This window comes from Ipomoea triloba, chromosome 7 (genome assembly GCF_003576645.1).
Source record: "Ipomoea triloba cultivar NCNSP0323 chromosome 7, ASM357664v1".
NCBI lineage: Eukaryota > Viridiplantae > Streptophyta > Magnoliopsida > Solanales > Convolvulaceae > Ipomoea > Ipomoea triloba.
In genome coordinates this window covers 9464404-9476559 of record NC_044922.1, presented here as the reverse complement: position 1 = coordinate 9476559, position 12156 = coordinate 9464404, and the positions used below count along the sequence as shown (strand labels likewise).

Genomic DNA, 12156 nt, shown 5'->3' with positions numbered 1-12156 from the left:
CAAGAACATTTTGAGGTTCCATGTTCTGTATAGAACAAGGAATCAACAAAGCTCCAAGGTCGCCCTTCTTTCTGGGGTAACCCTCAGTCAAACATGTGACACCCCAACCTTACACAGGCTGAGATAGATAAATCTCAACACAACAGCTGCCTATCTCAACCAACAAACATAACATAGCGGAAGCGAATTTAAAACTTAAGGGCGTCATGCCACATCTAGGTATAAACACAGCCTAGATGCACAGGCTAAACATAAAGACGAACTAAGCTGCCATATATATAAACCGAAATAAAATCCTCAAGTCATAATCCGCAATCATAAAAAGTACCCAAACCACTAATCAAGAGTATAATAATATCTCAAAGGCACACAGGCCCAACAACCAAAGTCTAAACATCATCAAACTAGTCTAAGCGTCCTCATAGATAAGCATCTAACGCGCTCGCGCTCAGACTACTCCATACCTGGAAAACACGCAACGAACCATTAGCAAAAGAATGCTAAGCAACCACCATTCACACCCGCAAGGAGATATAGATATACATAAGCTTGTAAATAGGTTTACACACTCATATAGAATATAAACACCAACGAACTGTTCGATAGTTCAAAACGGATACTCAACAACAATAAGCTGAACGAATCATAAACCAAGACTCATCCAAACAAAGCCAATGTCCAACGATGAAAGCATAAGACAACAACGACCATAACCAAAATGCCAACTGAACACAATCATAAGGAACAATCAATCATAACCGAGAACAACGAGATATCAACCGAATAAAAATCAATCATAACCGAGAACAACGAGATATCAACCGAATAAACAAAGACCATAACCGAGAACAACGAGATATCAACCGAATAAACAAAGACTCACAACCAAAGAACCGAAAGGAAATCTCAACACCCACCACCAAATCCTCACACCAACCATCATACCGAACCCAACCCCAATCAGAAGCCAGGTACACAGGGGTAAAAACCCAATCACAGGGACCATAGTCCAATCACAGGGGTAATCAACCCAATCATGGGGGTAATCAACCCAATCACGGGGTAATGAACCCAATCACAGGGACCGTAGTCCAATCACAGGGACCTAAGTCCAATCACAGGGGTAATCAACCCAATCACGGGGGTAATGAACCCAATCACAGGGGTAATGAACCCGAATACAAACAATTGTAGCACAACTAGTTCACCCAACAAACTCCAAGTATACCAACAACCACCATCACATACTCGTACTCCAACCTCAACCCAAAACAACAAACCAAAGTGTTCATCTCAACTATGAACACAAGCCAACTCCCAGGTAATGAATATCAAAGAATCAATAGACCAAGAGTACAAAAAGGGAAACCAAAGACATGAATAAATCTCCAAGATAAGGTGATAAATACCCAACAAAAGGCATGGATAAATACCCCAAAGACATGGTAAAATACCCAACAAAACAATCCAACCATGATCAGAAACAAAGGAGAAACAACAGACAACAACATCACAAAACAGTCTCTGGAAGCAGATGCCCAGAGACCTTGCGGAACACATCAACGGATCACAGCCCTCCGCCGCACTCCTCCGCAAGAAGGAGGCGGTCCTCCTCAACGGAACACCATCTCCCGTTCAACCCAACCGTCTTGGCCTTGCGGAACTCCCCGGCGGATTACATTGTGCCGCCGAGGACCTCCGCAAGGTCATTCCCACTCCCAGTTCCAGAATATCAACAACAGACACGAAGTAAATGTTTTCAGAGAGCAAAATCAGATCAAATACATCAACATTTCATCCAATTTAGAGGCCAAAAACATGGAAATCCAAACCATCAATGATCATACAACACTAATCAAAAGATCAAGATGAAATCCAACAAATAGATCCAACAAAATAGGCTAAACACAAGGAATTTTCAGGATTTCCAACACCAAGAACATCATATAGAATAGGAGTGAATAAAATAGATTTTGATGGACATAGTGGTTACCTCAAGAGCTTTTTCCTACTCCAACAAGCCTCAAGCAAGCTCACAAAGCCCCACCTTCTTGATGATCATCTTTTACCCAAAGAAACCCAAAAGAACATTTATAAGAATATGCAAAAAGACTAACAAAACCATGAAATACAAGATAGATTCTTAGCTAGATGCACTTACCCACTCCTAGACAAGCATAAAAGAGCAATCTTGACTTGACTTGAAAACTTGTAGGGAAATGAAGATCAATTTTTGGATGCAAGAAGGGTGAAAATGGCGTGAAATGAGAGAGTAGGGAGGAAGAGGAGTGAAAACTTTTAGGGGTTTTTGATCTTCAAAATATATACTAAGAATACATACAATATTTAGTGTAACACCCCAATTTTCACATCTCATATTTATTACAAAATCCGTAATAAAACGCTGCGGAAGCTTACATCTTATCAGCAGAAAACTGGGTGCTACCGCCACACCTAGAGTGAATTCTATCACCTCTTTGACAAACTTCACTCTAAGTGCACAGGCTAAACTTACAACATCGACATCCACTTCCATCCTGTTCAGAACTCATCGGCTACTGGAGTCCACACTAATCTGCAACTGATAAGAAACACATTGAAGTGTAGTTAGCACAACGGCTAAGCAAGGAAATCCATTGGTTTCCCGAAACTAAATAAAGGTTTTGAAAACCAAGATATTAAAAAAACTCTATTCTTTCTTACCAAGAAATTTTCCCATGTAATAGGACAAAAATCATTTGAGAATACAAATAGATATTGAAAATCATAAGTTTTTCTGCTGTAAAACTTCTAATCTTTCCCACTCATCATTTTTCCTTTCAGTCCCTCATCACAGGGAAATTTCCTTACTAATCATCTCAAGAAAGCAAATTCGCTAGCATACTTCAGTGCTAGCCCTTAACACCTTTCTCTTCTCTCGTAGTTACAGCGTAACCATCATTCATTATAAAAATATCCTTAGTTTCCTTAAATTGAGAGCATGAGGCCTTAGGAGCAACCAATCTTGTCCCCTCCTTTCCACTTGGGTCTCGACTCGGGGTCAATGTCTGGCATCCCCCTGTATCTTATCGATTCCCTGGAACTATACCGGATCGTTAAAATGAATCCTAGTTGGCCTAACTAGGTTNCGAGATATCAACCGAATAAACAAAGACTCACAACCAAAGAACCGAAAGGAAATCTCAACACCCACCACCAAATCCTCACACCAACCATCATACCGAACCCAACCCCAATCAGAAGCCAGGTACACAGGGGTAAAAACCCAATCACAGGGACCATAGTCCAATCACAGGGGTAATCAACCCAATCATGGGGGTAATCAACCCAATCACGGGGTAATGAACCCAATCACAGGGACCGTAGTCCAATCACAGGGACCTAAGTCCAATCACAGGGGTAATCAACCCAATCACGGGGGTAATGAACCCAATCACAGGGGTAATGAACCCGAATACAAACAATTGTAGCACAACTAGTTCACCCAACAAACTCCAAGTATACCAACAACCACCATCACATACTCGTACTCCAACCTCAACCCAAAACAACAAACCAAAGTGTTCATCTCAACTATGAACACAAGCCAACTCCCAGGTAATGAATATCAAAGAATCAATAGACCAAGAGTACAAAAAGGGAAACCAAAGACATGAATAAATCTCCAAGATAAGGTGATAAATACCCAACAAAAGGCATGGATAAATACCCCAAAGACATGGTAAAATACCCAACAAAACAATCCAACCATGATCAGAAACAAAGGAGAAACAACAGACAACAACATCACAAAACAGTCTCTGGAAGCAGATGCCCAGAGACCTTGCGGAACACATCAACGGATCACAGCCCTCCGCCGCACTCCTCCGCAAGAAGGAGGCGGTCCTCCTCAACGGAACACCATCTCCCGTTCAACCCAACCGTCTTGGCCTTGCGGAACTCCCCGGCGGATTACATTGTGCCGCCGAGGACCTCCGCAAGGTCATTCCCACTCCCAGTTCCAGAATATCAACAACAGACACGAAGTAAATGTTTTCAGAGAGCAAAATCAGATCAAATACATCAACATTTCATCCAATTTAGAGGCCAAAAACATGGAAATCCAAACCATCAATGATCATACAACACTAATCAAAAGATCAAGATGAAATCCAACAAATAGATCCAACAAAATAGGCTAAACACAAGGAATTTTCAGGATTTCCAACACCAAGAACATCATATAGAATAGGAGTGAATAAAATAGATTTTGATGGACATAGTGGTTACCTCAAGAGCTTTTTCCTACTCCAACAAGCCTCAAGCAAGCTCACAAAGCCCCACCTTCTTGATGATCATCTTTTACCCAAAGAAACCCAAAAGAACATTTATAAGAATATGCAAAAAGACTAACAAAACCATGAAATACAAGATAGATTCTTAGCTAGATGCACTTACCCACTCCTAGACAAGCATAAAAGAGCAATCTTGACTTGACTTGAAAACTTGTAGGGAAATGAAGATCAATTTTTGGATGCAAGAAGGGTGAAAATGGCGTGAAATGAGAGAGTAGGGAGGAAGAGGAGTGAAAACTTTTAGGGGTTTTTGATCTTCAAAATATATACTAAGAATACATACAATATTTAGTGTAACACCCCAATTTTCACATCTCATATTTATTACAAAATCCGTAATAAAACGCTGCGGAAGCTTACATCTTATCAGCAGAAAACTGGGTGCTACCGCCACACCTAGAGTGAATTCTATCACCTCTTTGACAAACTTCACTCTAAGTGCACAGGCTAAACTTACAACATCGACATCCACTTCCATCCTGTTCAGAACTCATCGGCTACTGGAGTCCACACTAATCTGCAACTGATAAGAAACACATTGAAGTGTAGTTAGCACAACGGCTAAGCAAGGAAATCCATTGGTTTCCCGAAACTAAATAAAGGTTTTGAAAACCAAGATATTAAAAAAACTCTATTCTTTCTTACCAAGAAATTTTCCCATGTAATAGGACAAAAATCATTTGAGAATACAAATAGATATTGAAAATCATAAGTTTTTCTGCTGTAAAACTTCTAATCTTTCCCACTCATCATTTTTCCTTTCAGTCCCTCATCACAGGGAAATTTCCTTACTAATCATCTCAAGAAAGCAAATTCGCTAGCATACTTCAGTGCTAGCCCTTAACACCTTTCTCTTCTCTCGTAGTTACAGCGTAACCATCATTCATTATAAAAATATCCTTAGTTTCCTTAAATTGAGAGCATGAGGCCTTAGGAGCAACCAATCTTGTCCCCTCCTTTCCACTTGGGTCTCGACTCGGGGTCAATGTCTGGCATCCCCCTGTATCTTATCGATTCCCTGGAACTATACCGGATCGTTAAAATGAATCCTAGTTGGCCTAACTAGGTTCGTTGAAACGAATCTTGCCCGATATCTCATGAGTAACCATACTTAAGTGTGCACACCCCCGCAAACCGCAGCTTACGAGTGATACAGTACCCGGCGAATAGACTTCGCCCTCAGTATGAATTGCATGTCATACGGCATAAACAAACCACTGGGCCATGGCACTTTAAGCCCTCCCATGAGGTTTTTCAAGGAGACATAAACAAAACCACTGGGCCATGGCACTTCAAGCCCTCCCATGAGGTTTGTCAAGTAAACAACCATCGGGCTATAGCATTGAAGCTCTCCCGTAGGTCAATCATGGTCCTCATCAACTCGTCAGAAACATATGGGTTTTCCTTCTCTTTTCTCTTTAACGACATTGATTCTAACCATTTCTTGTCAGAAATTTCAGCTTGGCGCAGTCTGAAAGATTAAGCCGGTAAGAATAGTTCCCGAACTTTTTTTCACTTGAAATTTTTATGGTAGAACCCCAACTTATAGTACTTGATGCCCATAAAACGTTTTGGTCATTTTGGTTCACGAATTAACACAGAAAATTCCATTTTTGCCCTTGGCAGTGTGCTGTCCAGGATTTTCTTCTCTCTGGACCAGTTTTGGAAAATAATTCGAAAACCATACTTATACTACTCTGATCCTTATGAAATTTTATATGCAGCTTCTACACTTATAGAACTACATCTCTAAAAAAAATTGAATCAAAATACCTTACCGATTTTACCCAGAAATTCTCGGAAGTTACTGCCAGAAATCTATCCTGATTTCTTTTCTCTATTTCCACAAGTATAAGTCTATATGGTCATAAGCATAATATGTACATGCATATACCAGCCATTATCATGTATAAAAACATATTCAAATCAACATCCCTAATTCATCAATTGCTATCAATTACTCAATTTCAAGAAACCTCAACCAACTTAAGGAATTTCCTTACCTCAAAGTGGTTACAAACCCTTAGGAATAACTTTGGATGATTTCCCCCAAATTCCACTTTGAAACCCTAGGTTAAAAACATCACCATAACAAGGTATTTCAAGGAATTAATCTCAAATTCATACTCTAGGAAGGAAAATATAACTATTTACCGAATAAAAACGAAGATTTACCGAATGTTTGAAGACTTTAGTTAAGGAATTGGCTATGGTAGTTGAAGCTTGGATGAAGAAGATGATGATGTTTTCTCCTCCCTTTTTCCTTCTTAATATTTCAGCCAAATGGCCAGAAAAATGGGAGAAAAGTCCTTATAAAGCAAGCTAAAATTTTTGGGATAATATTTGAGTGACACATGTCAAATCCTATTGGTAGTTTTAAGAAAATATCTCAATTTAGACAGTTCGGGGTCAAAACAGATGAATTTTCGGTAGAAAATAATTTAAATAGAATATTTCTTGAAACCACAATTTTATTCCAGTCAAATGCTCCAATTTGGGCTAGGTTCGGTACACCGCAAAATTTCGCGATGTACGATCAAAAATAAATTTTTGCTGCTATGGGCTAATTTAATTAAATAGGAAATTCAAGAATAATAGTATGGTGTCTAGAAATCCATTTCCTAGGACGAACAAGTCCAAATACTAGTTCCTAAAAATTTTACGGTTCGTGACCAGGACGTACGATCGCAACTTAATAACAACTATACTCACTTATAAAAAAAATTCCTTTGAAGCATCGAGCGATCATAACTCATGTATGTCAATACCTTAGGATAAAATAATAATGTTAATAAAATACGGGGTATTACATTTAGGGTGTAAGACATTAATATGAGATGGGCTTAAGTATATAATATAATGGCTTCAAGAATTAAATATATATATTCAAGACTAGTAAGTTGGGCTAATGAATTTACCCCTTACAATTAAATTTAAGAATTAGAATAAGGAAGCCCATAAAATGTCTTAGGAACATTACATATATATTATATAATATATGATCAATAAATTAGGCTTGTAGGAATATTTAATTACAAAGGTTGTAAGGATCCAAATTGAATAAAAATAATCCCTTACAAGAATAAATTCAATTAATTGGGCTCTTGATTAGAATAATCAAATTAGGCTCAAGAATCTATATATATATATATATAAGTGTATATATATTAAATGGAAAGAATTAGCCCAATTAAATCAATTAAATTGCCCAAAGAATTAATTAACAAACGAAAGGCTTGAACGAATTTTCGGGGTGTTACACTCTACCCCCCTTAAAAGGAGCTTCGTCCCCGAAGCTCAAAGCTAACGGGAACTTGAAACAAAACGATTCGGAGGAAACAAAGATTCAACGGAAGATTAAAGAGAAACGATTGCTCAACTAATCCTAAACTCAAAAACACACTAACATGCAACTAAACTCATAACTTACCCAACCCAACTAGCATGCAAAACATAAACTAAACTACTCACCTAGACTATAGGGTTTCTACTACGGAGCTAATACTAACGAGAAAACTATTAACTAACCTGGGTGGCCTCCCTGAGAAAAACTGCCTGGACCATGGTGTGGATAAGGGTAAGGGTAAGGATACGGGTAGGGATACTGCTGCTGATAAGACGGAAGATACTCCGGTGGCACCTCAATACCAAGCTTGTTCTCGATGAAGCCCAAGCGCTGGAAGCCGCGATCTACTCTCAGATCCAACGAGTCAGTACAGTCCAATGGTTCGGTCACTTCTCCCCTTGGCGCTTGGCGCGGGTTCGAGTCCCCTTGTGAGCATTGGCTAGGTCCTTAGGCTCCTTTTTCCCTTCTTTTGCGTTTTGCTCCTTTGATTTGTCTTCACGAACGATCCCACCACTTAACATAAAACCGGGTCTTCAAACTTCTTAACAAAACGTTACTTAAAGCTTCCTAACTAACGAGAGGTCGCCTACGGTTCACTTAACGGTTCGACTAACTAAAACGCTAAACAAAAGACTCGGAAAGCACTTAAACCACGCAATTAAAAGATTAGGCTCGAGGGTTACCTTCTTCAAGCCCACTCGCCTCGGCTTGGGTGCGGCTCATCACAAAGATCTTCTTCTGCTGCGGCCTAGCCTGCTGCCCTCGGCCTCCACTCGGCCGGCTACCTCCGCTACCCTCAGCCTCTCGGGATGGTCGGGTCGCTGCTGGGGCTCCCTGAGCCGTGCTCGGTCTGGATTGGGATGAACCTCCTTTCTTGGATGCGCACTCATAAGCTCGGTGACCTCGCAAACCGCAGCTGAAGCACTCTACCAGTCGCCCCTCACAGTCGCGCCCCGGGTGGTCTCTCCCACAACGCCTGCAGTGGAAGTGCCGTGTACGAGCTCCATCGCCTCCTGACCCCTGCCCAAAGCTAGGGCGAGATCCACCGCCGTGGCTAGAGCCACCCTGCTGGAAACCTCCTCTCATGCCGGATCCCCCGGGTCTGTGCCTCTTGGAGTCTGAAGCTCCACCCTCTGCTGGCCGCTTGGAGCGGTCCTGAATCCCTCGGCGGATAATCAGCACACGGTAGTGGTCGGCGGCACTGCTGTAGGCCTCGCTCAACGTCTGGAACTTGAACACAACTAAGGCCATGCGCGTCTCCAGGTTCAGGCCAGCCACGAACCGCTCGATCCGGGTCTCCTCAGTCGGGGCTAGCGTCGGCGCGAAGCGGGCTAACTCCAGGAAGCGTCGATGATACTCCTGCACGGTCCTCGTCCCCTGCTGGAGGTGTAAGAACTCCTCCTGCATCGCTGCCTTGACGTGGGCCGGGTAGAAGCGGGCTCTCAACCGGTCCTTGAACGTCTCCCACACGAAACCGGGCTCCTGGCGCATCACTGGGCCGCCGTGGACCCACCATAGATCAGCCTCCTCCTTCAGGTAGAAGCTCGCCATCTCCACCTGGCGACCGGGTGGGCACTCTACCGCCTCTAGGATCTTGTCAAAAGCTGGAATCCACTCCTCAAGGACCGCGGGGTCCTCCTCTCCAGCATAGAAGGGTGGGTGCTGCCCCGGCACCCTCCGAACTAGGTCCGGCTGTCCGCGCTGGTTGTTCTGAACCATCGCGTTTCCGAGGAGCTGGGTGATCTGTGTCAGCTGCTGGAGATTCTGCATCAGCTGCTCCACGTAAGGTACCTCCGGGTAGTCCTCGCGTCGACGTGGCGGCACCATGATCGCTAGAAGAGGGGGATACTAACAGAAAGCGAACAGAACTGCGGTCGGCCTTAACCAAACACGCAAGAAAGCAAGTGAGAACGAGCTCAAGACAAGCAAACAACAAACAACCTGCAAAGCATAAACAAAAGCAAGTAAACGAGTCCTCACCGCGCGGCCTAGAATTCACACATCTTAGAATTCTTAAACATCTTAATTGCTACTGATCAAGTCCTAGGGTCTCAGATTACAACCCTAGGATTCCTACTTAGACCTCAACACAGGCTCTGATACCAACTGTGACACCCCAACCTCACACAGGCTGAGATAGATAAAACTTAACACAACAGCTGCCTATCTCAACCAACAAACATAACATAGCGGAAGCGAATTTAAAACTTAAGGGCGTCATGCCACATCTAGGTATAAACACAGCCTAGATGCACAGGCTAAACATAAAGACGAACTAAGCTGCCATATATATAAACCGAAATAAAATCCTCAAGTCATAATCCACAATCATAAAAAGTACCCAAACCACTAATCAAGAGTATAATAATATCTCAAAGGCACACAGGCCCAACAACCAAAGTCTATACATCATCAAACTAGTCTAAGCGTCCTCATAGATAAGCATCTAACGCGCTCGCGCTCAGACTACTCCATACCTGGAAAACACGCAACGAACCATTAGCAAAAGAATGCTAAGCAACCACCATTCACACCCGCAAGGAGATATAGATATACATAAGCTTGTAAATAGGTTTACACACTCATATAGAATATAAACACCAACGAACTGTTCGATAGTTCAAAACGGATACTCAACAACAGTAAGCTGAACGAATCATAAACCAAGACTCATCCAAACAAAGCCAATGTCCAACGATGAAAACATAAGACAACAACGACCATAACCAAAATGCCAACTGAACACAATCATAAGGAACAATCAATCATAACCGAGAACAACGAGATATCAACCGAATAAACAAAGACCCACAACCAAAGAACCGAAAGGAAATCTCAACTCCCACCACCAAATCCTCACACCAACCATCATACCGAACCCAACCCCAATCAGAAGCCAGGTACACAGGGGTAAAAACCCAATCACAGGGACCGTAGTCCAATCACAGGGGTAATCAACCCAATCACGGGGGTAATCAACCCAATCACGGGGTAATGAACCCAATCACAGGGACCGTAGTCCAATCACAGGGACCTAAGTCCAACCACAGGGGTAATCAACCCAATCACAGGGGTAATGAACCCGAATACAAACAATAGTAGCACAACTAGTTCACCCAACAAACTCCAAGTATACCAACAACCACCATCACATACTCGTACTCCAACCTCAACCCAAAACAACAAACCAAAGTGTTCATCTCAACTATGAACACAAGCCAACTCCCAGGTAATGAATATCAAAGAATCAATAGACCAAGAGTACAAAAAGGGAAACCAAAGACATGAATAAATCTCCAAGATAAGGTGATAAATACCCAACAAAAGGCATGGATAAATACCCCAAAGACATGGTAAAATACCCAACAAAACAATCCAACCATGATCAGAAACAAAAGAAAAACAACAGACAACAACATCACAAAACAGTCTCTGGAAGCAGATTCCCAGAGACCTTGCGGAACGCATCAACGGATCACAGCCCTCCGCCGCACTCCTCCGCAAGAAGGAGGCGGTCCTCCTCAACGGAACACCATCTCCCGTTCAACCCAACCGTCTTGGCCTTGCGGAACTCCCCGGCGGATTACATTGTGCCGCCGAGGACCTCCGTAAGGTCATTCCCACTCCCAGTTCCAGAATATCAACAACAGACACGAAGTAAATGTTTCCAGAGAGCAAAATCAGATCAAATACATCAACATTTCATCCAATTTAGAGGCCAAAAACATGGAAATCCAAACCATCAATGATCATACAACACTAATCAAAAGATCAAGATGAAATCCAACAAATAGATCCAACAAAATAGGCTAAACACAAGGAATTTTCAGGATTTCCAACACCAAGAACATCATATAGAATAGGAGTGAATAAAATAGATTTTGATGGACATAGTGGTTACCTCAAGAGCTTTTTCCTACTCCAACAAGCCTCAAGCAAGCTCACAAAGCCCCACCTTCTTGATGATCATCTTTTACCCAAAGAACCCCAAAAGAACATTTATAAGAATATGCAAAAAGACTAACAAAACCATGAAATACAAGATAGATTCTTAGCTAGATGCACTTACCCACTCCTAGACAAGCATAAAAGAGCAATCTTGACTTGAAAACTTGTAGGGAAATGAAGATCAATTTTTGGATGCAAGAAGGGTGAAAATGGCGTGAAATGAGAGAGTAGGGAGGAAGAGGAGTGAAAACTTTTAGGGGTTTTTGATCTTCAAAATATATACTAAGAATACATACAATATTTAGGGTGTAAGACATTAATATGAGATGGGCTTAAGTATATAATATAATGGCTTCAAGAATTAAATATATATATTCAAGACTAGTAAGTTGGGCTAATGAATTTACCCCTTACAATTAAATTTAAGAATTAGAATAAGGAAGCCCATAAAATGTCTTAGGAACATTACATATATATTATATAATATATGATCAATAAATTGGGCTTGTAGGAATATTTAATTACAAA

The 12156-nt window shown here is 41.6% G+C and overlaps 2 long non-coding RNA genes across 4 annotated transcripts; both read right to left on the bottom strand.

Moving 5' to 3' along the window:
* Positions 1 to 252: 252 nt before the first annotated feature.
* Positions 253 to 6612, bottom strand: LOC116025325. 3 transcript variants are annotated; one of them, XR_004099674.1, is made up of 6 exons: positions 6510 to 6612; positions 6338 to 6403; positions 4695 to 4857; positions 4438 to 4443; positions 4270 to 4338; positions 253 to 464 (listed from the first exon to the last, which is right to left on the bottom strand). It is a non-coding gene; the product is annotated as an uncharacterized LOC116025325 (long non-coding RNA). The 3 variants fall into 3 exon arrangements; XR_004099673.1 differs by lacking the exon at positions 4438 to 4443; XR_004099672.1 differs by lacking the exons at positions 4270 to 4338; positions 4438 to 4443 and adding an exon at positions 1994 to 2062.
* Positions 6613 to 9945: 3333 nt separating this feature from the next.
* On the bottom strand, positions 9946 to 11788 carry LOC116025326. The gene is made up of 3 exons (XR_004099675.1): positions 11750 to 11788; positions 11582 to 11650; positions 9946 to 10157 (listed from the first exon to the last, which is right to left on the bottom strand). It is a non-coding gene; the product is annotated as an uncharacterized LOC116025326 (long non-coding RNA).
* Between the last annotated feature and the right edge of the window lie 368 nt (positions 11789 to 12156).